Source organism: Cannabis sativa, chromosome X (assembly GCF_029168945.1).
Source record: "Cannabis sativa cultivar Pink pepper isolate KNU-18-1 chromosome X, ASM2916894v1, whole genome shotgun sequence".
NCBI lineage: Eukaryota > Viridiplantae > Streptophyta > Magnoliopsida > Rosales > Cannabaceae > Cannabis > Cannabis sativa.
The window spans coordinates 8002516-8028333 of NC_083610.1; the positions used below are offsets into that span (position 1 = coordinate 8002516).

Sequence of the window (25818 nt, forward strand, 5' to 3'; positions counted from 1 at the left end):
CAAGGAATTTCCCAGAGCCAACTCCAAAGACGCATTTCAGTGGATTTAAACGCATCTTATACCATCGTAATATATCAAACATGGTCTGTAAGTGGGCAATATGATCCTTCGCATGTTGTGATTTCACGAGCATATCGTCAACATATACCTCCATGGTTTTTCCAATGAGATCTGCGAACATCATGTTCACTAGCCTTTGATAAGTCGCACCTGCGTTTATTAAACCAAAAGGCATTACTTTGTAACAGTATAATCCTCGATCAGTAATGAACGAGGTATGCTCCTGGTCTAGTTCATACATCGGGATTTGATTATATCCTGAGTATGCATCCATGAAACTCAAGAGTTCGTGACCTGCAGTGGCATCAACAAGCTGGTCAATGCTAGGAAGGGGAAAGCTGTCTTTGGGACAGGCTTTGTTTAGATCTGTAAAGTCAACACATGTGCGCCATGAGCCATTAGGCTTTGGCACGAGTACGGGGTTTGCTAACCAGTTGGGGTAAAACGACTCCCGTATAAAGCCGCAGGCAAGGAGGCGTTCGACTTCTTCTTTTAGCACTTGGTACCTCGCGGGGTCCATTTTGCGGCGCTTTTGTCGGACACCTCGCGCCTCGGGGTCAATGTTCAAGCGATTACACATGACTTGCGGAGATATCCCGACCATATCTGAGTGTTTCCAAGCAAAAACATCAAGATTTTTCTTTAAAAAGGTCGTTAATTGTTCTCGCAGCTGAAAATTTAATTTAGAACCAATTTTTAAAACCTTGTTATTATCTACAGGATCTATAGGTACCTAAATTGTGTCTTCCGCGGCTTGGGCTGCGGCGGTGTGATCGAGGATTCTTGGATCCAAGTCTAGTTCATCTATATGCGGCACTTCCTCGATTCTGAGGATCTCCTGGAGAGGAGGTGGTGCCTCCAAAAAGTAGATAACATTTACCGTCCTTTTTTCTGCGAGTTTAACTGCTGCGTTGTAACATTCTCGCGATTCTGATTGGACTCCCCGCACAGAACCTACTCCAGCGGGAGTAGGGAACTTCATTGTCAGATGATAGATCGAGGTTATGATCTTCATCTCCTTCAGGATTGGTCGACCAATTACGGCGTTATACGCTGAGTACTGGTCGATTACTGCAAAATCTGCCATTGACTTGGCTGTCACTGGAGCAGTTTTTAAAGTGATTGGGAGTTTGATCATTCCTTTTATTGCTATGACATCTCCCGAAAAACCATAAATGCTCGATGTCATAGGTCGCAAATCCTTCTCCTGAAACCCCATCTGTTTGAATGCTTGGAAATTCAGCAGATTCACTGAACTCCCATTGTCAACAAGTATGCGATGGACATTATCCCCACCAATATTGGCGACTACCACTAGTGCATCAGAATGCGGGTGATGGACCCATCTCGCATCACTCTCCATAAAGGTGATGTCGTCGCATTCTTTCTTAAATAGCTTCTCGGGCCGCTCACTAAGATTATTCACATTGGTAAGCGGCTTCTCCTTGGCTTCTCTGGCATATCGTTCTTGTGATTTGCGAGAGTCCCCTGCGATATGAGGTCCTCCAATTATAGTCAGGATGTTGCGAGGTGTTCTGGAGCCACTCGCATTCTGGTTTTCTCCTTTGTTATTCGCTTGGGGACGACTTTCCTCGCTCTTCTTATACTTGTCGAATTTCCCTCTCCGGATTAGCTCCTTGATTTCATCCTGCAAGACCCAACATTCTAAAGTAGTGTGACCAATGTCCTTGTGGTACTTACAGAATTTTTTAGGGTCTCTCCTGTCGCGATTTCCCCTGATGGGGGGCGGCTTCTTGAAGACTCCGTTTCTTTCTTCGATTACGTAGATATGGTCTCGAGGGACTGCGAGTTCAGTATAATTAACGAAGCGAGGTCCACCTTTCCTTTTTGGCGAGGATTCCTTCTTTGGAGGAGACTTGGCCAGCTTCAGACTTCGCTGTCTTCGCGGGCTGCGTCTTCTTGGGCTTCGGCCCCTGGAGTTCTTCCCTCGTGGACTGCGAGATCGTGACCGCGGTATGGGTGACCGGCGCTTGTCCTTCCCTTTCTCTAACTCCGCTAGAGAATTCTCGATTCTTTTGTGAGGTTCGGCCATGGCGAAGAACTCAACTAAGGATTCGGGCCTTCGAGCCTGTAGCTCCTTCCAAAAGTCGGTCCTCGGCAAGATACCTGTTATCAGCATGCAAACAAGCGAAGACTCGGGGGCCTTCTCGACCTTTGTTACTTCTGCGTTAAAGCGTTTGAAATAGTCTTGTAAAGACTCACCAGGTTCTTGTTTGATGTTGGCCAAATTCGTATAAGGTGGCCTATACGTCATTGTGGCCTGGAAATGTGTGAGGAATAGGTCGACGAAGGTTTCCCACGTCGATATCGATGCCTCGGGTAATTGGGTGAACCAATCATGGGCATTTTCCTCGAGTGTTGCCGCAAGAATGCGGCACTTTGCGAGCTGCGGTACCTGGTCCACTTCCATTATAGTATTAAATTTTTCAAGATAATCTATCGGGTTAGAAGTACCTTTATATTTGAGGGACTCGGATAGACGAAACCCTTTTGGAAGTTGAGCCTGTCGCACTTCTGTAGTGAAAGGCGAGGTACCATGCAACTTATATATAGGCTTTCGTTGCTGCTCGAGCATTTTCAAAGCCTGCAGAAGCATGCTTTGGTCAATCCCTCCAGCCGCAGGAGCCGGGGCTGCTACAACTGCGGGGCTCGCAACTACTGCGGCAAGATTTGCTGGGACATTAATCCCAGTGGTCGCGATCGGCGCGGTAGGCGGGTTATTATAAGTATTGGCACCCTGATCGTCCGCATGGGGATCACGGAGTGTCTCAGTATTATGTTGGACGCGAGATCGTGCCCTGAAAACTGCGTTGAGATGATCACGCAGATCACCACGGTGTACCTGATAACGTCCTCCCTGTTGTGTCTGTACGGAGACGGACCTTGTGTACCTGCTTGGAGTGCGACCATGCGATGACGAAGAGGCTGACTCTGCGTTGTTGTCTCTTGATGGTCGGCTGCGAGGATTACGGCGCTCAGGATCTTCATCGACTTGTGTGCTTTGGTTTGGATACCTTGCGGATTGATCCCTCGACGTTGGATGGTTCAGGTCCAAACCTTCAGGGTTGGTTCTTCGTTCCCTGCATACACGGTTAGTATGACGTCTAGAAGTTGTTACTTGAGGGTTATCGGTGCGAATAGCAGGAACTCGAGGAGGGCGTCAGGCTCGGTTTTATCCATCTACTTCGGCCTGTAGTGCACGCAGTTGATCCTGAATCGCAGCATATTGATCAGTGGTGAGCTGGATCATTCCCTCGGATACCACCGCCGGAGTGACGGGGGGAAAATGCATGGTTGCTGGTGGCGTGGATGCGTCCCCAACTTGAGGGTCAGTCGTTTCTGGGAATAGGTTGAGAGGTCTGATATTGCTTCTCCCTACTCCGCCGTTAATGACGTCCACAGGTGGCGCTCCAGCTCCAGATAATGGTACGTTCATCATCCCAATGTTGATGGACCCGTTGTTAGCTCCGTTAGCGTGATTTCCAGCCATGATGATAGTGTTCTTTGAAATGAATGAAATCTTAGTCGTTCCCACAGACGGCGCCAAATGTTGTCGAGTGAATTTCGCAACACCAAATTATATTATTTTATTAATACGAAAGAGAATTTTAAGAGAAATGACAAGCGCGAGTATTCAACCTAGAATGGCGAGTACTCGACTGGGAATGGGAAAACAATCAACAAAACTGGAAAATATCAGTAAGACAGAGAATTATAGTGGTTCAGCCAGATTGTGATCTGCTTAGTCCACTGTAGCAAAGGATTCGTAGGTGCCATTTCATGGTGGATCACCTCTTTATATACAAAGCAGGTGTCCAATCGGTTACACAAGGATCACATTCATTGTTAATCCATTATTTACATATTGAATTGCAATAATTAAACTAAGCAACGTTAACATTAATAAATGAATGACAGTTACTAAGTTCATCAACGTATGCGTCTTCCGTACCTGCGAGTTGACTGTTCATATTCCGATGTACAACTCGCAGGGTTATCGTTATGTTTAGGACGTTTGCGTCTTTAGATAGTCGCTTCTTGTAGACATCGTGTGTTGAGCTGATAGAACCTAGACATGCGAGTCTATATTGCATTATAAAGGCTGCAGGGTTCTTAAGATCAACTCGTACTTACAGAGAATCGTTCTCCTGGTTTATACAAGGACAAGGGGAGGATGATCGCATATATTCGATATATGCGATCTACTCTCTTGTCTCGGATGCGATTAGACTTCGGTCATGCTCGCCACCTCTCGCTGGTTATATCTTAAGCGAGGTTTAAAACTTCGAGGAGTCCCTCAGGGACATCTCAGCTTTCTGTGGAAAATCTGAGTATACGTGTCCTTTTAGTGGGGGTCTGGTCTCGAGTTTCTAGGTGAGAGAAATCTCACTATAACACCTTAGAAGTGGTTCATCTCGGTTATGACTACCGAGTCCAACCTGATTATGCCTTGAGCGCATTGTTGTCGAGTGAATTTCGCAACACCAAATTATAATATTTTACTAATACGAAAGAGAATTTTAAGAGAACCGACAAGTGTGAGTATTCAACCTAGAACGGCGAGTACTCGACTAGGAATGGGAAAACGATCAACAAAACTGGAAAATAGCAATAAGACAGAGAATTATAGTGGTTAAGTCAGATTGTGATCTGCTTAGTCCACTGTAGCAAAGGATTCGTAGGTGCCATTTCATGGTGGATCACCTCTTTATATACAAAGCAGGTGTCCAATCGGTTACACAAGGATCACATTCATTGTTAATCCATTATTTACACATTGAATTGCAATAATAAAACTAAGCAACGTTAACATTAATAAATGAATGACAGTTACTAAGTTCATCAACGCATGCGTCTTCCATACCTGCGAGTTGACTGTTCATATTCCGATGTACAACTCGCAGGGTTATCACTATGTCTGCGTCTTTAGGTAGTCGCTTCTTCTAGACATCGTGTGTTGAGGCGATAGAACCTAGACATGCGAGTCTACATCGCTTTACAAAGGCTGTAGGGTTCCTAAGATCAACTCGTACTTACAGAGAATCGTTCTCCTGGTTGATACGAGGACAAGGGGAGGATGATCGCATATATTCGATATATGCGATCTACTCTCTTGTCTTGGATGCGATTAGACTTCGGTCATGCTCGCCACCTCTCGCTGGTTATACCTTAAGCGAGGTTTAAAACTTCGAGGAGACCCTCAGGGACATCTCAGCTTTCTGTGGAAAAACTGAGTATACGTGTCCTTCTAGTGGGGGTCTGGTCTCGAGTTTCTAGGTGAGAGAAATCTCACTATAACACATGCCCCTAGTTTCGCGACGTGACAGGTGCGGTCACAAGGGAAACTACATTCGAGAGACAGGTGAAAGGTTGTCACAAGGAGGTGACCTTTGGTTGTCCCTTCGAGGGTTTCGAAAAATGACGGCTATAATCATTATTTTGATTGCATTTATGGTGCCACGTCACAAAACTCTTCGGTTTTTGTGTAGGCGTGGTCATCTCTGGCCGTTGGATTAGGCGACTCTTGGCATTCCAACTGCCACGTGTCATGATCCCAATGAATGAGGGATTTGAGTATTTAAACCCCCTGATTCGAACCAAAAATCCCCATTTTCCCTCACTTTCCTTCAACTCCCTTAACTTCCTTGTTCTTTCACTCTCAGAGAAAACAGCACGAAAAATCTTCGTAAATTGCCCAGATTTTCGCCTTTATTCGTGGATTCTTCTTGATCCTATATTACTGTCAAGGGCGATTCGTGGAAACAGATTTATCAAAGTAAAAGGTTAGTTTTTTGAATCTTCACCATGCTTCGTTTTCTGTTTGAGTGGGGACTATATTTTCTGGGTTTTTAGTGTGCATGAGGGTTGTGTAAGGATGAATGTTTATGATATGCATGAGGCTATGTGTTTTAGGTAAAAACCTGGGTAATTTCATAGAATATGACCTGTAAATTGACATAACTGCATACGATATACTTGAATAGGCACTGTTTCACGTCTTGAATACTCGCGGGTATTCAGATGAACAACTTGAATACTCGCGGGTATTCAGATGAACAGCTTGAATACTCGCGGGTATTCAGATGAACAATTCGAATACTCGCGTATTGACAAGATTTATTTTCTTTTGATTGACGGCTAGATCTTTTAGGAGTTTTATATGCTGTGGGTTGAATTGCGAGGGTATCAATCGTTATTCCAAATGGTGGGTGTGTCTCAGTATTCTAATGGTCATATATGCGATTATATGCCCCTTGAGATACTGAGATACACCCAGCCATTTGCAATATGCGATGATACTCAAATGATCGTACTCCTTGGCTGATAGGTAGTCTCGGAACGGTGGGAGTATCCCAGTAACTTCAGGGTCATGCTTGAAAACGCATGCCCCTTGAGTCACTGGGATTCTCCCAGCCGTTTCTGGAGGTATATCGCTTGGCCCAGGATGCGTGACTTACTCGCGTTTTTAGTATTATCTCTGCTCGCATATTGATGGGGCGGTCAGTATTCGCAAGGATGCTGATCATTCTATCAAGTGCGACTTTATAGTTTAATGCGGGTGAGATCACTTATCTTGCTTTTCACACATCCATCACGCTGAAAAGATCTTCTATCTTTCAGATGAGCGACTTGTCGGATAGCCAACACCTCGGCTCTGGAGGCCGTGCATTCGACGGTGAAGTTGACTAGGAGGAAGACAGCTTTCTCCCAACCTCGATTTCAGAAGAGGAGGCCGCTCCAATAGAGCTAGGCCCAATGTCTTCTACAGACATCGAAAGGATGGTGCAGGAACTCGCCGAACCTGGGACCATCGACATTCGAGACAGTGAGTCCACGGTGTCGGCCCGCGACTACCTTATACACTCGAGGCATGCTCCTGACGTCGAGGTCGAGGAGATGGATGATGACTGGACGACCCCAGTTCGCGAGTCAGGCGAGGATGAAGAGGAGGCGGAAGGGAGCGGGACAGACTCGATCGACGATACTCAGCTGAATTAGCCCTTCGCGTGTGAAGATCTGATTTCGAGGGTTTCCAAATCAGATTTAACTACTTTTGTAAGGTTAAATTTACTCCGACTTGCGTTTCAACGACCTAAACCGTCCCAGAGGGCGCATCTTCCGTTTACCAACCCTGCGATTATTCCCACAGAGGATGTGGTAGTCTCAATACCCATTCTCCGATGTGGGGTATCGGTCCCCTTCCATCCCTTCATCGCAGCTATTCTCAGGCGATACGATGTATCACCTTTTCAACTAACTCCAAACAGTTAACGCACTGCCCTAGCCTTCTATGCGATGTACATGGAATATGTTCATAGGGCCCCCTCAGTAGAAGAGTTCAACTATTTCTACGACATAAAAAGCGTAGGTCTTCATAATGGCTTCTACTGTTTTAGCAAATGGGCGACTTCTGAGATCAATGGAGTAGAAGGAATGGTATCGAACATGGGGGACTGGAAATCGAAGTGGTTTTATGTCTTTAAAGTCCCTGGGATTAGAACTGACTTTAATCGCAGACCTAGTGTGTCGCGTATTTTTTAACTTAGACGTTTTCTGAGCTACTTTTGAGATCCTTTGCTTACTCGCTCTTTCTTGCTCTCGCAGATAGACCAGTTCGACCGGCACTTGACGTGACTCGCAGAGAGACAGTCGAAATCCTCGGGAGCCTTCCGGTAGAATATCGCGACTGGCGATTACTGTGTACAACTGCGAAGTTGCGAGAACACCAGCTGATTCCAGAGAACGCAAGTCTTCAAAGGGAGCCAGTATACAAAGAACCATCCGAGAGGCAACAAGAGCGAATAGACAAACGCCTTTCCAAGCAAACTTCTCGACCAATCTCAGGTAATTTATCTCTTGTTATAAACTAATAGATAGAGTTTGACTTATACTTATCTTTCATTTATCTTTGCAGATATGAATTTTTTGAAGTCCGCACCTGTCCTTAAGATCAAGCCGAAGGGTGGAGCAACGACGACCTCGCCCATTGTCGCCCAAAAGAGGAAGAGCGATGCGATGGCTACCCTTGCCACAGACTCTTCCAAGAAGCTGGCCAAGACCGCACAGGACAAGGGGAAGAAGGTCGTAATCGATCCACCTGTTCGAGCTCGCGACTTCTTAGCCATGCACGAGAAGTTCCTGGCCGAGATCCCTTCTGAGGAGCTTGTTACGCACTCTGTTGAGTTGGCCGTGCAGTCGATGACCCTGTTCATAAAAGCTGTTGCCGCTCCTTCGAAGGAAGCCGACTCGCTGAAGAGGCAAAATGCCCAGTTTTAGGAGAACATAAAAAGGCTGAAGCAAGAAGCGGCTAGGAAGGAGAAGGAGATTGAAGAACTTAGCAAGGCTAAGGAGCAGGCGAAGCTCGAGGTCAAGAACTCGCGGGCGATGATCGAGGAGATGACTCGCGATTTGGAGGCTGAGAAAGAGAATGGGAAGAAACAATATGATCAGGCAGTGTCTGATTACATTTACACCACTCTTTCCAAAGTTCCAGACTTCGACTTCTCTCTCCTCAGAGCAGAAGCCGCTGAGATGGCCGAGGCTTTTCGTGCCATGTCGCCTACTCAGACCCAAGGTGGTGGAGGGAACCTTCCTGATGAGGCCGAGGGTGCGGATACTGAAGAAGTCGAGAACGAGGTCATCAGCAAAGTTGCGGATGAGACTGCTCCTGTTGCTCCAGATGTCTAATTTTCCTCTATGTTATGCTTTTTAATTTTACTTCTCTCTTTTTCTTTATATGCGGTACAGGGGTACTCGCGCTTTTGTACTTAGACAAATTTCCTTTTATTTTGGACAAATTTATATCCTCGCGGGGATAATTATCCTTTAACATTTTCGCAGTACACGGGTACTCGCGTTTTCTATATATATTCGCGACTTTAATTACAGCTTGGTGTAATAAGTAGAAATATTTACAAGTCTGATAAAATTTTGAAAATTTAACAAATTTCATTCATATAATCAATAGTACATTCGGGCATATATACCCCCCTATACTTAGGATTTTTTCCTTGCATGAAAAATATCTAAGTATAAGTACAAGAGTGATCATAGTCAAATAATGCGAGTACTATTGATAATAAAATTTTAAACTCTCGCCATTCCATGCTCGTGGAATCGCAGTTCCATCGAGTGTTGCGAGTCGGTATGTGGCATCACCAATTTTTTCTGCGATGAGGTATGGTCCTTCCCAATTATCCCCAAAGACCCCATGTGACGGGTTTCTAGTATTTGGCATTACTCTTCTAAGGACCAAGTCTCCTGCTCGCAGGGCTTTTACCTTCACTCGGGAGTTAAAGTATCTTGCAGTTCGCTGTTGGTAAGCCGCATTTTTTAAGTGCGCTTGGTCACGCTTTTCCTCCAAAAGATCAAGGCAGAATAGCTGTTTCTCGTCGTTCTGTGAGATGTTGAAAATATCTCTACGCAGGGAACCTGCCCCAATCTCAACTGGCAACATGGCCTCGCACCCATAAGAAAGTGAGAAGGGTGTTTCGCCAGTTGTAGATCGAGGAGTTGTATTATAAGACCATAGGACTTGCGGTAACTCGTCTGGCCAAGCTCCTTTGCGATCTTCTAGTTTCCCTTTTATGGTGTGCTTGATTATTTTATTAATGGCTTCAGTTTGTCCATTACTCTGCGGGTAGGCAACTGCGGAGAAAGCCTTTTTAATTCCCAAATCGTCGCATAGTTGTCGCATCTCTTTGCAGTCAAACTGTTTTCCATTGTCTGGAATGAGTTTATGCAGAATGCCAAAGCGACAAATGATGGAGGTATAGACAAACTCGCGCAATTTTGTTCCTGTGATGGTTGCGAGTGCTTTGGCTTCGGCTCACTTCGTGAAGTAATCAACTGCGACTACCGCATATTTGACTCCACCTTTTCCTTTGGGTAACTCGCCGATTAGATCAATTCCCCATATTGCAAAGGGCCATGGACTTGTGATAGAATGAAGGTTACTCGGAGGCTGGTGGGTATAAGTGGCTATTCGCTGACACCTGTCACACTTCTTTGCAAATGTGAGAGCATCTTGTCGCAATGTTGGCCAGTAATACCCTTGTCGCATGATTTTTAACGCAAGGGAGTTACCTCCGGCATGATAGCCACAAATCCCCCCGTGTACTTCACGAAGTATGTAACCACAATCCTCTCCGCTGATACATTTGAGAAGAGGTTGACTAAAACTCCTGCGATATAACCTTTAGTCATATATTATATAACGGGTGGCTCGCTGTCGCAACTTTCGTGCTTCTATTTTATCATCGAGTAAGAGCCCCTTTTCCAGATATGCGAGGATAGGAGTCATCCAGGTAATCTCCTGAACGGTGTCTATCTCCATGATCACTTCTTGATTTATAGTAGGGTGAGCCAATATGTCTACCGGAATCACATCGAGCAATTCGGCTTCTCTAGTTGAGGCCAAACGGGCCAATGCGTCTGCGTGTGCATTTTGAGCACGTGGTACTCGAGACACGACTATATTTTTGAACTTCTGCATTATTTCGCGAACAATGGCTAAGTATTTAACCAATCTCCCATCTCTTGCTAGGTATTCTCCATTCACCTGGCATACCATGATTTGGGAGTCGCTAAAAGCCTGAAGATACTCGACTTTCATCTCGAGGGCAAGTTTCAATCCTGCGATTAAAGCCTCATACTCGGCTTCATTGTTAGATGCAGAAAACTCAAAACGTAAAGCAGTGTGTACCTTGAAATTATTGGGACTGATTAACAAGATCCCACTACCAGAACCTTCGCTATTTGAGGCTCCATCGACGTACAATGTCCATGTCTCTCTGCTTGCTATAGCAATGTCGCTTCTGTCCTCAATGACTGCCACCTCGGTGCTGGGGAATTCAAGTATAAAATCTGCCAAGGCTTGCCCCTTGATCGCAGTTCTCGGTTTATACTTGATGTCGAACTGACTCAACTCCATCGCCCATTTTAACAATCTCCCTGATGTTTCTGGTTTCGCTAGAACTTGTCTTAAGGGGAAGTTCGTCAAAACTTCAATGCTGTGAGCCTGTAAATAAGGTCGCAATTTTCTTGAGGATATTATCAAGGCGAAAGCAAATTTCTCCATTTGGGGATAACGCGTCTCGGCATCCAGTAATCGCTTACTGACGTAATACACTGGGTATTGGCGTCCTTGGTCCTCGCGTATTAGTACCGAACTAATCGCATTCTGAGACGGCCAAATAGATGGATAAGATTTCTCCGGACAATGGCTTTGACAAGATCGGAGGCTGCCCCAAGTGCGTTTTTAAAGCTTGAAAGGCCTGCTCGCATTTTTCGTTCCAATGGAACCTTTTGTTGCCTTTCAAAATCTGAAAAAACTCCTTGCACTTATCAGAAGATCTGGATATAAAGCGATTTAAAGCTGGGACTTTACCTGTGAGGCTCTGAACCTCCTTTGGCTTGGTCGGTGATGGCATTTCCACCAATGCCCTGATCTTCGCAGGATTGGCTTCTATTCCTCCCTGATTAACCATGAAACCAAGGAATTTCCCAGAGCCAACTCCAAAGACGCATTTCAGTGGATTTAAATGCATCTTATATCGTCGTAATATATCGAACATGGCCTGTAAGTGGGCAATATGATCCTTCTCATGTTGTGATTTTACGAGCATATTGTCAACATATACCTCCATGGTTTTTCCAATGAGATCTGCGAACATCATATTTACTAGCCTTTGATAAGTCGCACCTGCGTTTATTAAACCAAAAGGCATTACTTTGTAACAGTATAATCCTCGATCAGTAATGAACGAGGTATGCTCCTGGTCTGGTTCATACATCGGGATTTGATTATATCCCGAGTATGCATCCATGAAACTCAAGAGTTCATGAACTGCAGTGGCATCGACAAGCTAGTCAATGCTAGGAAGGGGAAAGTTGTCTTTGGGACAGGCTTTGTTTAGATCTGTAAAGTCAACACATGTGCGCCATGAGCCATTAGGCTTTGGCACAAGTACGGGGTTTGCTAACCAGTTGGGGTAAAACGACTCCGTATAAGCGCGAGCAAAGAGGCGGTCGACTTCTTCTTTTAGCGCTTGGTACCTCGCGGGGTCCATTTTGCGGCGCTTTTGTCGGACACCTCGCACTTCGGGGTCAATGTTCAAGCGATGACACATGACTTGCGTAGATATCCCGACCATATCTCAATTGTGTCTTCCGCGGCTTGGGCTGCGGCGGTGTGATCGAGGATTCTTGGATCTAAGTATGGTTCGTCTATGTGCGGCACTTCCTCGATTCTGAGGATCTCCTGGCGAGGAGGTGGTGCCTCCAAAAGGTAGATAACATTTACCGTCCTTTTTTCTGCGAGTTTAACAACTGCGTTATAACATTCTCGTGATTCGGATTGGACTCCAAGAACCTACTCCGGCGGGAGTAGGGAACTTCATTGTCGGATGATAGATCGAAGTTATGATCTTCATCTCCTTCGAGATTGGTCGACCAATTACGGCGTTATACGGCTGAGTGCGGTCGATTCTTGCGAAAATATGCCATTGACTTGGGCATCCTTTGGGCGAGTTCCCAAAGTGATTGGGAGTTTGATCATTCCTTTAATTGCTATGACATCTCCCAAAAAACCATAAATGCTCGATGTCATAGGTCGCAAATCCTTCTCCTGCAACCCCATTTGTTTGAAGGCTTGGAAATTCAGAAGATTCACTGAACTCCCATTGTCAACCAGTATGCGATGGACATTGTCCCCACCAATATTGGCGACTATCACCAGTGCATCAGAATGCGGGTGATGGACCCATCTCGCATCACTCTCCATAAAGGTGATGTCGTCGTATTCCTTCTTAAACAGCTTCTCGGGCCGCTCACTAAGATTGTTCACATTGGTGAGCGGCTTCTCCTTGGCTTCTCTGGCATATCGCTCTTGTGACTTGCGAGAGTCCCCTGCGATGTGAGGTCCTCCAATTATAGTCAGGATATTGTTACGAAAATTATGTTTATTACGCAAGTGTACGTATCAAGTAGTATCTCACGCAAGTGAGGTCGAACCACAGGGAATTGGATTAAGTACTACTAAACTATACTTATGATTCTATTTGGTAAAATAATAAGTTTGCAATTTAAAAGTAAATAACTCAGAAAATTAAAGAGAAAATAGACGACGATTAATCAAGATGAGAGATTAGGGAGGTGAATCCTGTTGATAAGCTACCTATGTTAATACCTAATTGCTATCCTTATCTCAATGTGAATGACAGATTATAAATTAACCTAACTCTTTTCAGATCTTTTAGGCTCTAAATCTTATGTTCTCTAATTAACTTCTTAATTAAATCAACATAAAATCAGCATTAAGCAATAATCTACTAGTCACTGAGGCTATGTAAATACTTTCGTTTTACATCAAAACCTAGACTATCCAAATTTTCGCATTCTCAATTCTCACTTTTCAGATTTCGAATTGAGATCATTAAACATGTAAAAGGTGATCAAGCTTGCACATGGAATTAAACACAAATCTAGATAATATTCACACATAAGATGAAGGAATGGCAATTATTTATTAACTAGGCATAAACTTAAACAACAATCATCATCCTCCCTTATTGGGAAATTTAGTTCATAATAACTCTAAAAACATCCATGATTAATTCAGAAATAAAAACAAACATAAAGAAGAACTCAAAGGGTAAAAGAAAGAACTAGAAGGTGATATCGCTTCGGGTCTTCAAGATAGCTTTCTCTCCACTTGCCTCCACTATTAGGTCTGTTTTTGCTTCGTTCTGACCTTCAATGTCGTATTCCTTATATAGGGATGAGTGGTGTGCCTCCAATTGAGAGAAAAATCAAAATTAGGTCAAATCTGCGATTTCCGTACCTAGTCGCGACTAGCATTTAAGCTGGTCGCGACTACGAAAAACTCGAAAAACCGAGTTTCGCAGGATTCTCGAAGTCGCGACCGGGGTCGCGACCGCGGAAAAAGGGTCGCGACACAGCTCTGGAGGTCGCGACTACGTGCGTACGGATAGGAATTTTCCAATTTTTTCCAAGTTTGTCCCGGTTTTTCGCCATTTAGTTGAATTCGAACTTTAACACTCGGGAACCTGAAATAATGAAAATCAAGCGTAAAACTGCTCCAAAAGACACCAATAGACGAGATAATGCTAATTTTAAAGACCCGAAACATAGGCTAATTATAACCTAACAAAATCCCCCAAACTAGATTCTTACTCGCCCCCGAGTAAGATAAAAAAAACTAACTACGCTATCAGATAATTACTACGCTGCTGACTCATGCTCTGTTTTCTTCCTTGCATAAACTAGAATTTTGATCCTACTAACTCTAACAATTAACTCGGATGCTCAATTAATAACACTATGTACAACTGCAACAATCTACTCAAATGTGAAACATTGTTATAAAAATTTTACTCTTTCCATTAATTCCACAATCCGATAACTCATAAGCTTGCATGCTTACCTTTTTCCACTAATGTTAACAGTGTTCTTCGGAATCATTAGGTCTTTTCAAGGCTTAGGTAGTATGGCTCAGATATTCAGGGATAGGCAAAAGAAAATACTGGCTCAAGATATCATAAGCACACAAACAGAACCCAAAAGCTTCTTACTTTTCTTTTTCAATACCCCATAGTGTTCCCACATCTACCAAGATTGAGAGAAGATAAATTTATTATTTTCCAACATCACTAAAATCATATACTTTACTTTTTTTCAGTGTTTTTTTTTTCTTTTCAGTGACATTGAATTACACAAATTTTTCTTTTTTTTCTTTTTTTTTTTTCTTCTCAATCTTACAAATTTTTTTCTCCCTCTCACTATTTCGTCACACTAAATGTTTCTTTTCCCCCAAACTAATCATATAGCTTATGATATCATGGATAATCATGGTGAGAACAAAAATTAATAGTGTGGTTGCAAAATTTCAAATCAGTGGGTGAAAACACAACAGGTTAAGGCTCAAAAGGGTAACTAGGGATACACATTATGGTAGGCTTGAAAGGCTCAAACTATCCAACAAATGCCTAAGTCATATTCCAATTGAACACTATCAAGGATTTCGCCTCAAAAGAATAAACATGCAAGTTCTAAGCTATCCTGTCAATCTTACCACAAACCATAATAAAACAATTATAACAATTTTCACAAATTGAATATTTGCAGAAAAACACAGGTTTCTAAGCATCCGAACTAATCCAAAGAGTTAACAGAATCAAGCACACAGTTATTTTACAGTTTCAGATCACATCACACTAATCAGCAGTATACAACTATCGTCAAGCTTATTGCCATTCCTTAACTAAAACAAAAACTAAAACAGAAAATTAAAATGCAGAAATTAAAGTGCAGAATTTAAAATTTTTAAGTCTCTCGCCCCAAACTAAATATTACATTGTCCCCAATGTATACAGTAATATGCAGAGAGAAGAAACTTACCTGAGACCCTTTCAGAAAGGGTTGGGTGGTGGCGGCTGGTCATAGGGATAGAGCAGGGGAGGTTAAGGCGAAATAGTTCGGGTCATCAATCCCACGATATTCATTCTGTTGATAAGAGAGTTGAGTTGCTGAACTTGTCCCTCATCATAAAGACTCCTTTGCACCATGTATTGTTGCATGTGGTTGTTCTGCTGAATTATATAACTCAGCTGTGCATGAGTGTAGTGTGTTGTAGGATCGATGGGCCCAGGCAATTGTAGTGGTTGCTCCTCTTCTTCTTCAACACTAGGCTCACGTTGCCGCCTACGCCCTTGCGGTGCATCGGGTGGTGGCTGGCCATAGGGGTGTGGCTCTTTCAGCCTGTTGACAAAGGCGATGTCCATCTTGCAAAGTGGCAACACCGTGTTGTCATACTCTAACTGGGGAACTTCATATGCCCCACAGAGTTCTGTGATAACTCCTGCCAAACAAAAACCACCTCCCGTGGCTCCTTGCACGATTTGGTCTATGCTTTGCCTTATGACTTGTCCAATGTTAATGTTGTACCCCTTCATTATGGCGTACACATATTTCAGGCGATCCATTTGGACATCGGAAAAATGCTTGTTGGGCACCAACCGAGCACTCACAAAGTACAGCCATGTTTTTTCACGGAGTTCGGCTCGCACGGTATAGAATATTTGGCGACCCCTCGGTGCCATCATTGTCATGGAACCTCAACCCGGGGAAATCCTTTGTCTACGCCACATCCACCATATCAAGCGCTCTTCCTCCTCGAATTCGGAGCGTTGTTCCTCCCCAGTGTAATACGGGACGAGAACATCACATTGAATGCATCGAGCGATGGCGGGAACTTTCTTTCCACGCACCTTCACTTCCCCATTCCGGCGGTCGGGCCAATTTGCAAGGAATTCACAGGCCATAGTAACATTAGCTTGAGCCAAGGGTATCCTAAGCTTCCCCACTTCATTCTTTCAATTTGAGCTCTGATTGTTTCAAGCGAGGTTGGCGCCTCGAGGATTTTTACTGCGGGAATTCAATACCCCGATCTTCAATATAAGGCCTATTCTTTAACCTCACGAAGCGATTGTGGGCCTCTATATTTCCAAAGCGGGTTCTATCAAAACCCGTTGGTGGTGGGTTTGAAGAAGAACCTTCCTCAACATTCCTAGTCCTCTTTGGTGCCATTTTTTTTTCTTTTTTTTCGAATTTTTTTTCGATTTTTTTTTACGAAACTTTTTTTTTTCTTTTTTTTCTAAAAAAATTGGGCAGCACTTCCCCTTAAATTTTCTCTATCCCAAAAATAAAAATTCACTCAAACAATATTCTTAAACACTCAATACCACAATACAATAATAACAACCCAATATCATCAATATTTTTGCACCACACACATTTATATCACTCAAAATCTAAAAAAAATTAATCAAATTCTTTAAAGAATGAAGAAAGTGATACTTACAAACCCGAAAAAGCTTTACTCCACCTCCATTGTTGAATGTTCTTGAAAGCTTGAGGTTGAAGTTGAAAACAATGGTGATTTTTGGATTTGGGTTATTTTTGGTGTGGGTTTTGATGATATGTGTAGATTGTTGAGTGAAATTGGGTTTTTGAATAGATTGGGTTTAAGAAATTTGAGAAAAGATGAAAAGATTGAAGATTGGAGATGAAAAATTGAATTTTTGAGATGGAAAAAGGGTAGGGTCGGCTGAGAGGATTTGAAATTTGAAATTTGTTGGTGTAGGGTTGAATGAGGGGGAAAGTGTGAATTTATAGAAATTTTGGTGAGCAAGTCGCGACTTGGCCTAAGGCTAGTCGCGACTAGCTTACGATAAAATTTCCTGCCTCTCTGGAAAATCAGGAAGTCGCGACTGAGGTCGCGACTTGGAAAATAGGTCGCGACTAGGCTTAAGGCTAGTCGCGACTACTGGGCTCCCGGTCGAATTTTTTTTTTTTTCACGCTTTTCACGATTCAATTAAAAAGAAATAATGTCTGGTACTAATCTAAAAATTGAAAATATTAACAATACTAAAGCATACTAAAACATAATCAAAAGTCTAACGAAAAATACTTGGGTTGCCTCCCAGAAGCGTTGTTTTTATCGTCATACAGCTGGACGCTGAGCCTTGCACTTTAAAGTGGCGCCAAGATCATGGCGAACTTGGCTTGGTCAAACTGACCTCCCAAGTAGAGCTTTAAACGCTGTCCATTAACTTTGAAAGTTGTTGGACTATCACCTTTTAACTCCACCGCTCCATAAGGAAACACCTTGACCACCGTGAATGGTCCCGACCACCTTGATTTCAACTTTCCGGAAAGCAGTTTCAGCCTTGAATTAAAGAGTAACACTTGCTGCCTGGTTGAAACTCTTTAAGTATAGACCTTGATCGTGCCACTTTTTAGTTCTCTCCTTGTATATCTTTGCGTTTTCATAGGCTTCGTTCACGAAACTCATCTAGCTAATTCAGTATATGTGATCTTTTCTCCTATGACTTTTAGTTCCATGTTAAGAGTCTTCATGCCCAAAAAGCTCTATGCTCTAACTCCACCGGTAAATGACAAGCCTTTCTAAACACCAACCGATATGGGGACATGCCAATCGGTGTTTTGAAAGCAGTTCTGTATGCCCACAATGCGTCATCTAATTTTCTTGACCAATCTTTCCTTGATCTTTGCACTATTTTCTCTAGAATCATCTTAATCTCCCGATTAGAAATTTCAGCTTGGCCATTACTTTGGGGATGGTATGGTAAAGCAGTTCGATGTCGGACACCATATCTTGAAAGAAGTGCTTGAAGCTTGCATTACGAAGTGACTCCCTTCATCGGCTTACTATTGCTCGAGGAGTACCAAGCCAGGAGTAAAAATGTTCTTTTGTAAGAAGCGGAGAACTGTCTTTCCATCATTTTGAGGTGTAGCTGAAGCTTCGACCCATTTAGACACATAATCAACAGCCAAAAGAATGTACTGGTTGCTAAAGGATGAAGGAAACGGACCCATAAAGTCTATTCCCCACACATCAAACAATTCAACTTCTAAAATTCTTGTTAAAGGCATCTCGTTTCTTCTTGAGATATTACCTGTTCGTTGACAACGATCACATGCCTTTACAAAAGTAGTAGCATCCTTGAATAGCGTTGGCCAAAAGAATCCACTTTGCAACACCTTTGCGAGTTGTTCTATTTCCCTTTAAAATGTCCCCCACATGGTAAAGCATGACAGTGATTTAGGATAGAATACATCTCATCTTCAGGCACACATCTCCTTATTATCTGATCAGCGCAGTGCTTGTAGAGGATTGGTTCTTCCCAATAGTAATGTTTCACCTCAGAAAAGAATTTCTTCAATTGTTGACGCGAAAGCTCGGGCGGAGTTATTTTTGCAGCCAAGAAATTAACATAGTCGGCGTACCACGGTACCATCGGGTTTTCCACTCACACTTCAAAGAGTTGTTCATCGGGAAATTGCTCATTTATTTGTACCTCCTTTGTATTCGACTCTCTTCCGGCTCTAATCTTGACAAGTGGTACCGCTACGAGGTTTTCGGTGCCTTTTTTATCTTTTATCTCTAAGTCGAAACTCTTGAAGTAGGAGTACCCAAGAATCGAGTCTTGGTTTTGCATCCTTTTTGGTCATAAGGTATTTGATTCTTGAATGATACGTAGACAATTACCTTATTTCCAATCGGGTAGGGTCGAAATTTGTCACAGCAAACACTATTGCCAACATTTCTTTCTCTGTAGTGGCGTAATTTAATTGAGCATCATTCGAGTTCTACGCATAGTAGATTGTGTGGAATACTCTGTCAACTCTCTGACCCAAAACCGCTCCAATGGCATAGTCACTTGCGTCACACATCAATTCAAACGGCAATTCCCAATTTGGTGAAGTTACGCATCGGTGCTGCAATCAATTTCTCCTTTAAAATCTTGAAAGCTTTTAAACAATCTTCTCCGAACTCAAATGGAACACCATTTACAAGTAAGCTAGATAAAGGTTTTGAGATTTTGGAGAAGTCCTTGATAAATCTGCGGTAGAAGCCAGCATGTCCTAGGAAACTCATCACTCCTTTTACGAAGCTTGGAGGTGGCAAATTTTCTATTGTTGAAACTTTAGCCTTATCCACCTCAATTCTCGCCTTTGAAATTTTGTGCCCAGAGAACAATTCCTTCGTTACCATAAAGTGGCACTTCTCCCAGTTTAACACCAAGTTAGACTTCTCGCACCTTGTTAGCACTTTTTCCAGATTTTCCAAACAATGATCAAAGGAAGACCCAAACACTGAGAAATCATCCATAAAAATTTCAATACAAGATTCAATCAAATCTGAAAAGATAGCCATCATACACCTTTGAAAAGTAGCGGGGCGTTGCACAATGGCCGAAAGGCATTCTTCGAAAGCAAAGGTACCGTAGGGACATGTGAAAGTAGTCTTCTCAGATCTTCGGGTGCTATAGCTATACGAGTGGTATCCGAATATCCATCAAGAAAACGGTAATATTCTTGCCCGCCAATGTTTGTCTAGCATTTGATCAATGAAGGGCAAAGGGAAGTGATCTTTTCTTGTTGCTTTGTTGAGTTTCCTGTAATCGATGCAAATCCTCCAACCAGTGACTGTTCTTGTAGGAATCAACTCATTCTTTTCATTTTTGATCACCGTCATTCCACCTTTCTTCGGGACCACTTGCACCGGGCTAACCCACTTACTATCTAAAATAGGATAAGCAACTCGGCATCCAACCACTTAACTACTTCTTTTCGACAACTTCTTTCATGGGTGTATTAAGTCTTCGTTGAGCATCAATTGTTGGTTTGGCATTGTCTTCCATGAGAATTCGATGCATCACTGTTGAAGGACTGATTCCTTTGACATCACCTAGTGTCCAAGCGATGGCCTTATTATGAGCTCGGAGTACCTGCGAAGTCACATCGGTTTCCACATCGGAGAGAGAGAGGCCGAAACAATAAGCCGCGACTTTTTATCTTGACCTAAAAATTCATACCTCAAGTGACTAGGAAGCACCTTCAATTCAAGTTACGGAGGCTTTTCGGTAGATGGCTTTAGCTCTTGGAAGCGCTCCCAATTCCTCGAAATATCTTGTTCGAGGGCCCAATAGGAATCGAGCCACTTCACATACCCCATGACCTCTTGTCCTTCTTGCTCGATCAAATCATCTTCGGTTAGACTTAGTTCAAGAGGATCATCTAGCGACTTTTTCTCACTCACCATTTCATCAATCAAGTCGAATGAAGAAACAGTTATCACTTGCCTTTGGGTACGTCATAGCCTTTAGCACATTAAAGACCACTTCTTCTCCTTGGACTCTCGAGCTTTAATTCACCCTTCGAACATCGATCGAAGGCAGCCGGTCGCCAGAATGGTCTCCCAAGAATAATTGGGACATTGCTATCTTCTTCCATATCTAAAACGATGAAATCATTTGGAAAGATGAACTTGTCAACCTTAACTAACACATCCTCGATGACTCCTGCAGGATGGGCTAGTGATCGGTCCCTTGATTGGAGAGTTCTTGTTGGCTTTGCTTCACCCATTTGTACCAATCTTTTAAACACGATAGAGGCATCAAGTTAATGCGGCTCCCAAGTCACAAAGTGCATTTATTCCCTCAATTTTCCCAATAGTACAAGGAATAGTGAAACTCCCTGGATCTACGAGTTTAGGAGGGAGTTTCTTCGTAGGATGGTATTTGCACTCTTCGATTAGAGCTGCATCTCATAATCCTCCATCTTTCTCTTCTTTGACGGGATTTCCTTCATAAACTTCACATAACTTGGCATGTTGCTCTAAAGCTTGACAAAGGGAATGTTAATGTGAAGTCTTTTGAAAAACTTCCGGGAATTTGGTGAGCTTGCTTGTCTAAGCTTGACTTTCTAAGCCTTTGAGGGTATGGTATTTTTACATGGTGATCACTATTGGTTGGTGGAGACTGTTGTGGTTGTGTTTGACTATCAGTAGCCTTCGTTGAAGTGGGTGTTGGGGTTGACATTAGTTGCTCTTCATTCTCCTTTTCTCCATTCACTAGTTGTGGCATTTCAGGACCATCATAATTTTTCCAGCTTCTCGGGGGTAATTGCCTTGCGAGTTTTCCTTGGGGTTTACTTCGGTTGTGCTAGGCAAATTCCCTTGAGGACGGGTTGCTACTTGAGTTGCTAGTTGGCCCATACGTATGCAGGTCTTTGATTGAAGATCTAGTTTCGATCATGAATTGAAGCGATAAATCTGTACTGCAAACTAGAATTTCCACGAGAGGTTTGTTGCGATTAAGCTGTTGATTCGATTCGGTTCGATTTCGTTGCTGATAGAACCCACTGTTTCTTCGGTTATTACCCTGGTTGAACCCATAGTTGTTGTTGTTGTTCTGTGAATAGTTTCCAATGGCTTTAGCTTCATCCATTGGCAAATCATCCACATCAGCTTGACACTGCGAAAAATGATGACTTCCTCACATAGCTTACAAACAACTTGGGCTTGTTTAGCTTGCCACCTTGAATTAGCTTTGTCGATGCCTCAACTTTGTCTTGTCAACTTTATGATGGCATCAACCTCTAACACACCAGCTACCTTCTTTGATTGACTCCTTTCAGTTGGCCATTGCTGATTGTTTAGAGCCATCTCCTCCAATAGATCATAAGCCTCATTAGCACTCTTCCTCATAAAGGCTCCTCCAGCTGCTGCATCAATTAAAGTTCTAGTGTTTCCTACCAACCCATTGTAAAAGTTGTGGACCAGCATCCACTTCTCTATACCATGATGAGGGCACTTTCTGATCAGATCTTTAAACCTCTCCCAAGCCTCATGGAGAGATTCATTATCTTGTTGGCGAAGTTATTGATTTCTCCCTCTCGGCTTTGCGAGACTTGGGGGAGGAAGAGCTTTGACAAGAATTTCGTTGCCAGATCATTCCAGGTGGCGATAGAGTTGGGTGGCAAGGAGTTTAGCCAACTCTTGGCTCGTTCTCTAAGAGAGAATGGGAACAGTCTCAGTCGAATAGCATCATCACTAACTCCATTAACTTTAAAAGTTTCACAAATTTCCATGAAGTTAGAGAGATGCAGGTTAGGATCTTCAGAAGGGAGGCCACCAAACTGAACTAAAGACTGCACCATTTGAAGTATGGCAGGTTTGATCTCAAAGTTATTTGCATCCTTTCTAGGTGGCACGATACACGGCACTCCCGTCGAGTAGGGAGAATGTAATCTCTCAAGTTGCGGCCATTAGCTTGATCTTCTTTGCGCCACCATTATTAGTTATTACTCCATTGTTTGCGGCATTAGCGACCATGATTTACGAAGTTTCGGCGATTCTTTGAAACTCCCTCTTGCCTCTTGTTCTTTCGGTTTCTCCTACAAGTTTTTCGATTTCGGGATCAGCGGTAATATCACGGCTTGTCCTTGACGGCGCATACACTTATGATTCCTAAAATAGATCACGAAAATATTGCGAAAAAGGTTAGAAAAATCAGCAGAAGAGAAAATATACCAAAGTAGAAGTTAGTATAATTTTGTGTAATATTAATCTTTAAACAATTCCCGTAGAGCGGCCAAAACTTGTTACGAAAATTATGTTTATTACGCAAGTGTACGTATCAAGTAGTATCTCACGCAAGTGAGGTCGAACCACAGGGAATTGGATTAAGTACTACTAAACTATACTTATGATTCTATTTGGTAAAATAATAAGTTTGCAATTTAAAAGTAAATAACTCAGAAAATTAAAGAGAAAATAGACAACGATTAATCAAGATGAGAGATTAGGGAGGTGAATCCTGTTGATAAGCTACCTATGTTAATACCTAATTGCTATCCTTATCTCAATGTGAATGACAGATTATAAATTAACCTAACTCTTTTCAGATCTTTTAGGTTCTAAATCTTATGTTCTCTAATTAACTTCTTAATTAAATCAACATAAAATCAGCATTAAGCAATAATCTACTAGTCACTGAGGCTATGTAAATACTTTCGTTTTACATCAAAACCTAGACTATCCAAATTTTAGCATTCTCAATTCTCACTTTTCAGATTTCGAATTGAGATCATTAAACATGTAAAAGGTGATCAAGCTTGCACATGGAATTAAACACAAATCTAGATAATATTCACACATAAGATGAAGGAATGGCAATTATTTATTAACTAGGCATAAACTTAAACAACAATCATCATCCTCCCTTATTGGGAAATTTAGTTCATAATAACTCTAAAAAAATCCATGATTAATTCAGAAATAAAAACAAACATAAAGAAGAACTCAAAGGGTAAAAGAAAGAACTAGAAGGTGATATCGCTCCGGGTCTTCAAGATAGCTTTCTCTCCACTTGCCTCCTTATTAGGTACGGTACATTTTTGCTTCGTTCGACCTTGATGTCGTATTCCTTATATAGGGATGAGTGGTGTGCCTCAATTGAGAGAAAAATCAAAATTAGGTCAAATCCGTGATTTTCGTACCTAGTCGCGACTAGCATTTAAGGCTGAGTCGCGACTACGAGCAAAACTCGAAAGCCGAGTTTACGCAAATTCTCGAAGTCGCGACCGGGGTCGCGACCGGAAAAAGGGTCGCGACACGGCTCTGCGGAGGTCGCGACTGCGTGCGTCTGGGCCGAATTTTCCAATTTTTTCCAAGTTTGTCCCGAGTTTTTTGCCATTTAGGCCGAATTCGAACTTTAACACCCCGGGAACCTGAAATAATGAAAATCAAGCGTAAAACTGCTCCAAAAGACACCAATAGACGAGATAATGCTAATTTTAAAGACCCGAAACATAGGCTAATTATAACCTAACAGATATTGCGAGGGGTTCTGGAGCCACTCGCATTTTGGTTTTCTCCTTTGTCATCCGCTTGGGGACGACTTTCCTCGCTCTTCTTGTACTTGTCGAATTTCCCTCTCCGGATTAGCTCTTCGATTTCATCCTGCAAGACCCAACATTCTAAAGTAGTGTGACCAATGTCCTTGTGGTACTTACAGAATTTTTTAGGGTCCCTCCTGTCGCTATTTCCCCTGATGGGGGGCAGCTTCTTGAAGACTCCGTTTCTTTCTTCAATTGCGTAGATATGGTCTCGATGGACTGCGAGTTCAGTATAATTGACGAAGCGAGGTCCACCTTTCCTTTTTGGCGAGGATTCCTTCTATGGAGGAGACTTGGCCAGCTTCGGACTTCGCTGTCTTCGTGTGCTGCGTCTTCTCGGGTTTCGGCCCATGGAGTTTTTCCCTCGTGGACTGCGAGATCGTGATCGCGGTATGGGTGACCGGCGCTTGGCCTTCCCTTTCTCTAACTCCGCTAGAGAATTCTCGATTCTTTTGTGAGGTTCGGCCATGGCGAAGAACTCCACTAAGGACTCGGGCCTTCGAGCTTGTAGTTCCTTCCAAAAGTCGGTCCTCGGCAAGATACCTGTTATCAACATGCAAACAAGCGAAGACTCGGGGGCCTTCTCGACCTTTGTTACTTCTGCGTTAAAGCGTTTGAAATAGTCTTGTAAAGACTCACCAGGTTCTTGTTTGATGTTGGCCAAAGTCGTATAAGGTGGCCTATACGTCATTGTGGCCTGGAAATGTGTGAGGAATAGGTCGACGAAGGTTTCCCACGTCGATATCAATGCCTCAGGTAATTGGGTGAACCAATCATGGGCATTTTCCTCGAGTGTTGCCGCAAGAATGCGGCACTTTGCGAGCTGCGGTACCTGGTCTACTTCTATTATAGTATTAAATTTTTTTAGATAGTCTATCGGGTTAGAAGTACCTTTATATTTGAGGGACTCGGATAGACGAAACCCTTTTGGAAGTTGAGCCTGTCGCACTTCTGTAGTAAAAGGCGAGGTGCCATGCAACTTATATATAGGCTTTCGTTGTTGCTCGAGCATTTTCAAAGCCTGCAGAAGCATGCTTTGGTCAATCCCTCCTGTCGCAGGAGACGGGGTCGCTGCAACTGCGGGGCTCGCAACTACTGCGGCAAGATTTGCTGGGACATTAATCCCAGTGGTCGCGATCGGCGCGATAGGCGGGTTATTATAGGTGTTGGCACCCTGATCGCCCGCATGGGGATCACGGAGTGTCTCAGTATCATGTGGGTCGCGAGAGCGTACCCTGAAAACTGCGTTGAGATGATCACGCAGATCACCTCGGTGTACCTGATAACGTCCTCCCTGTTGTGTCTGTACAGAGCCGGACCTTGTGTACCTGCTTGTAGTGCGACCATGCGACGACGAAGAGGCTGATTCTGCGTCGTTGTCTCTTGATGGTCGGCTGCGAGGATTACGGCGCTCAAGATCTTCATCAATTTGTGCGCTCTGGTTTGGA

General features: G+C 43.1%; 1 long non-coding RNA gene and 1 other non-coding gene across 2 annotated transcripts in view; one reads left to right on the plus strand and one right to left on the minus strand.

Annotated features, from left to right (window-relative positions):
* Positions 1 to 25818, minus strand: part of LOC133032559 (uncharacterized) — a 45501-nt gene that overhangs the window by 16837 nt on the left and 2846 nt on the right. The window lies entirely within an intron of this gene.
* On the plus strand, positions 22267 to 22373 carry LOC133032862 (small nucleolar RNA R71). Its single transcript, XR_009685449.1, has one exon. It is a non-coding gene; the product is annotated as a small nucleolar RNA R71 (small nucleolar RNA).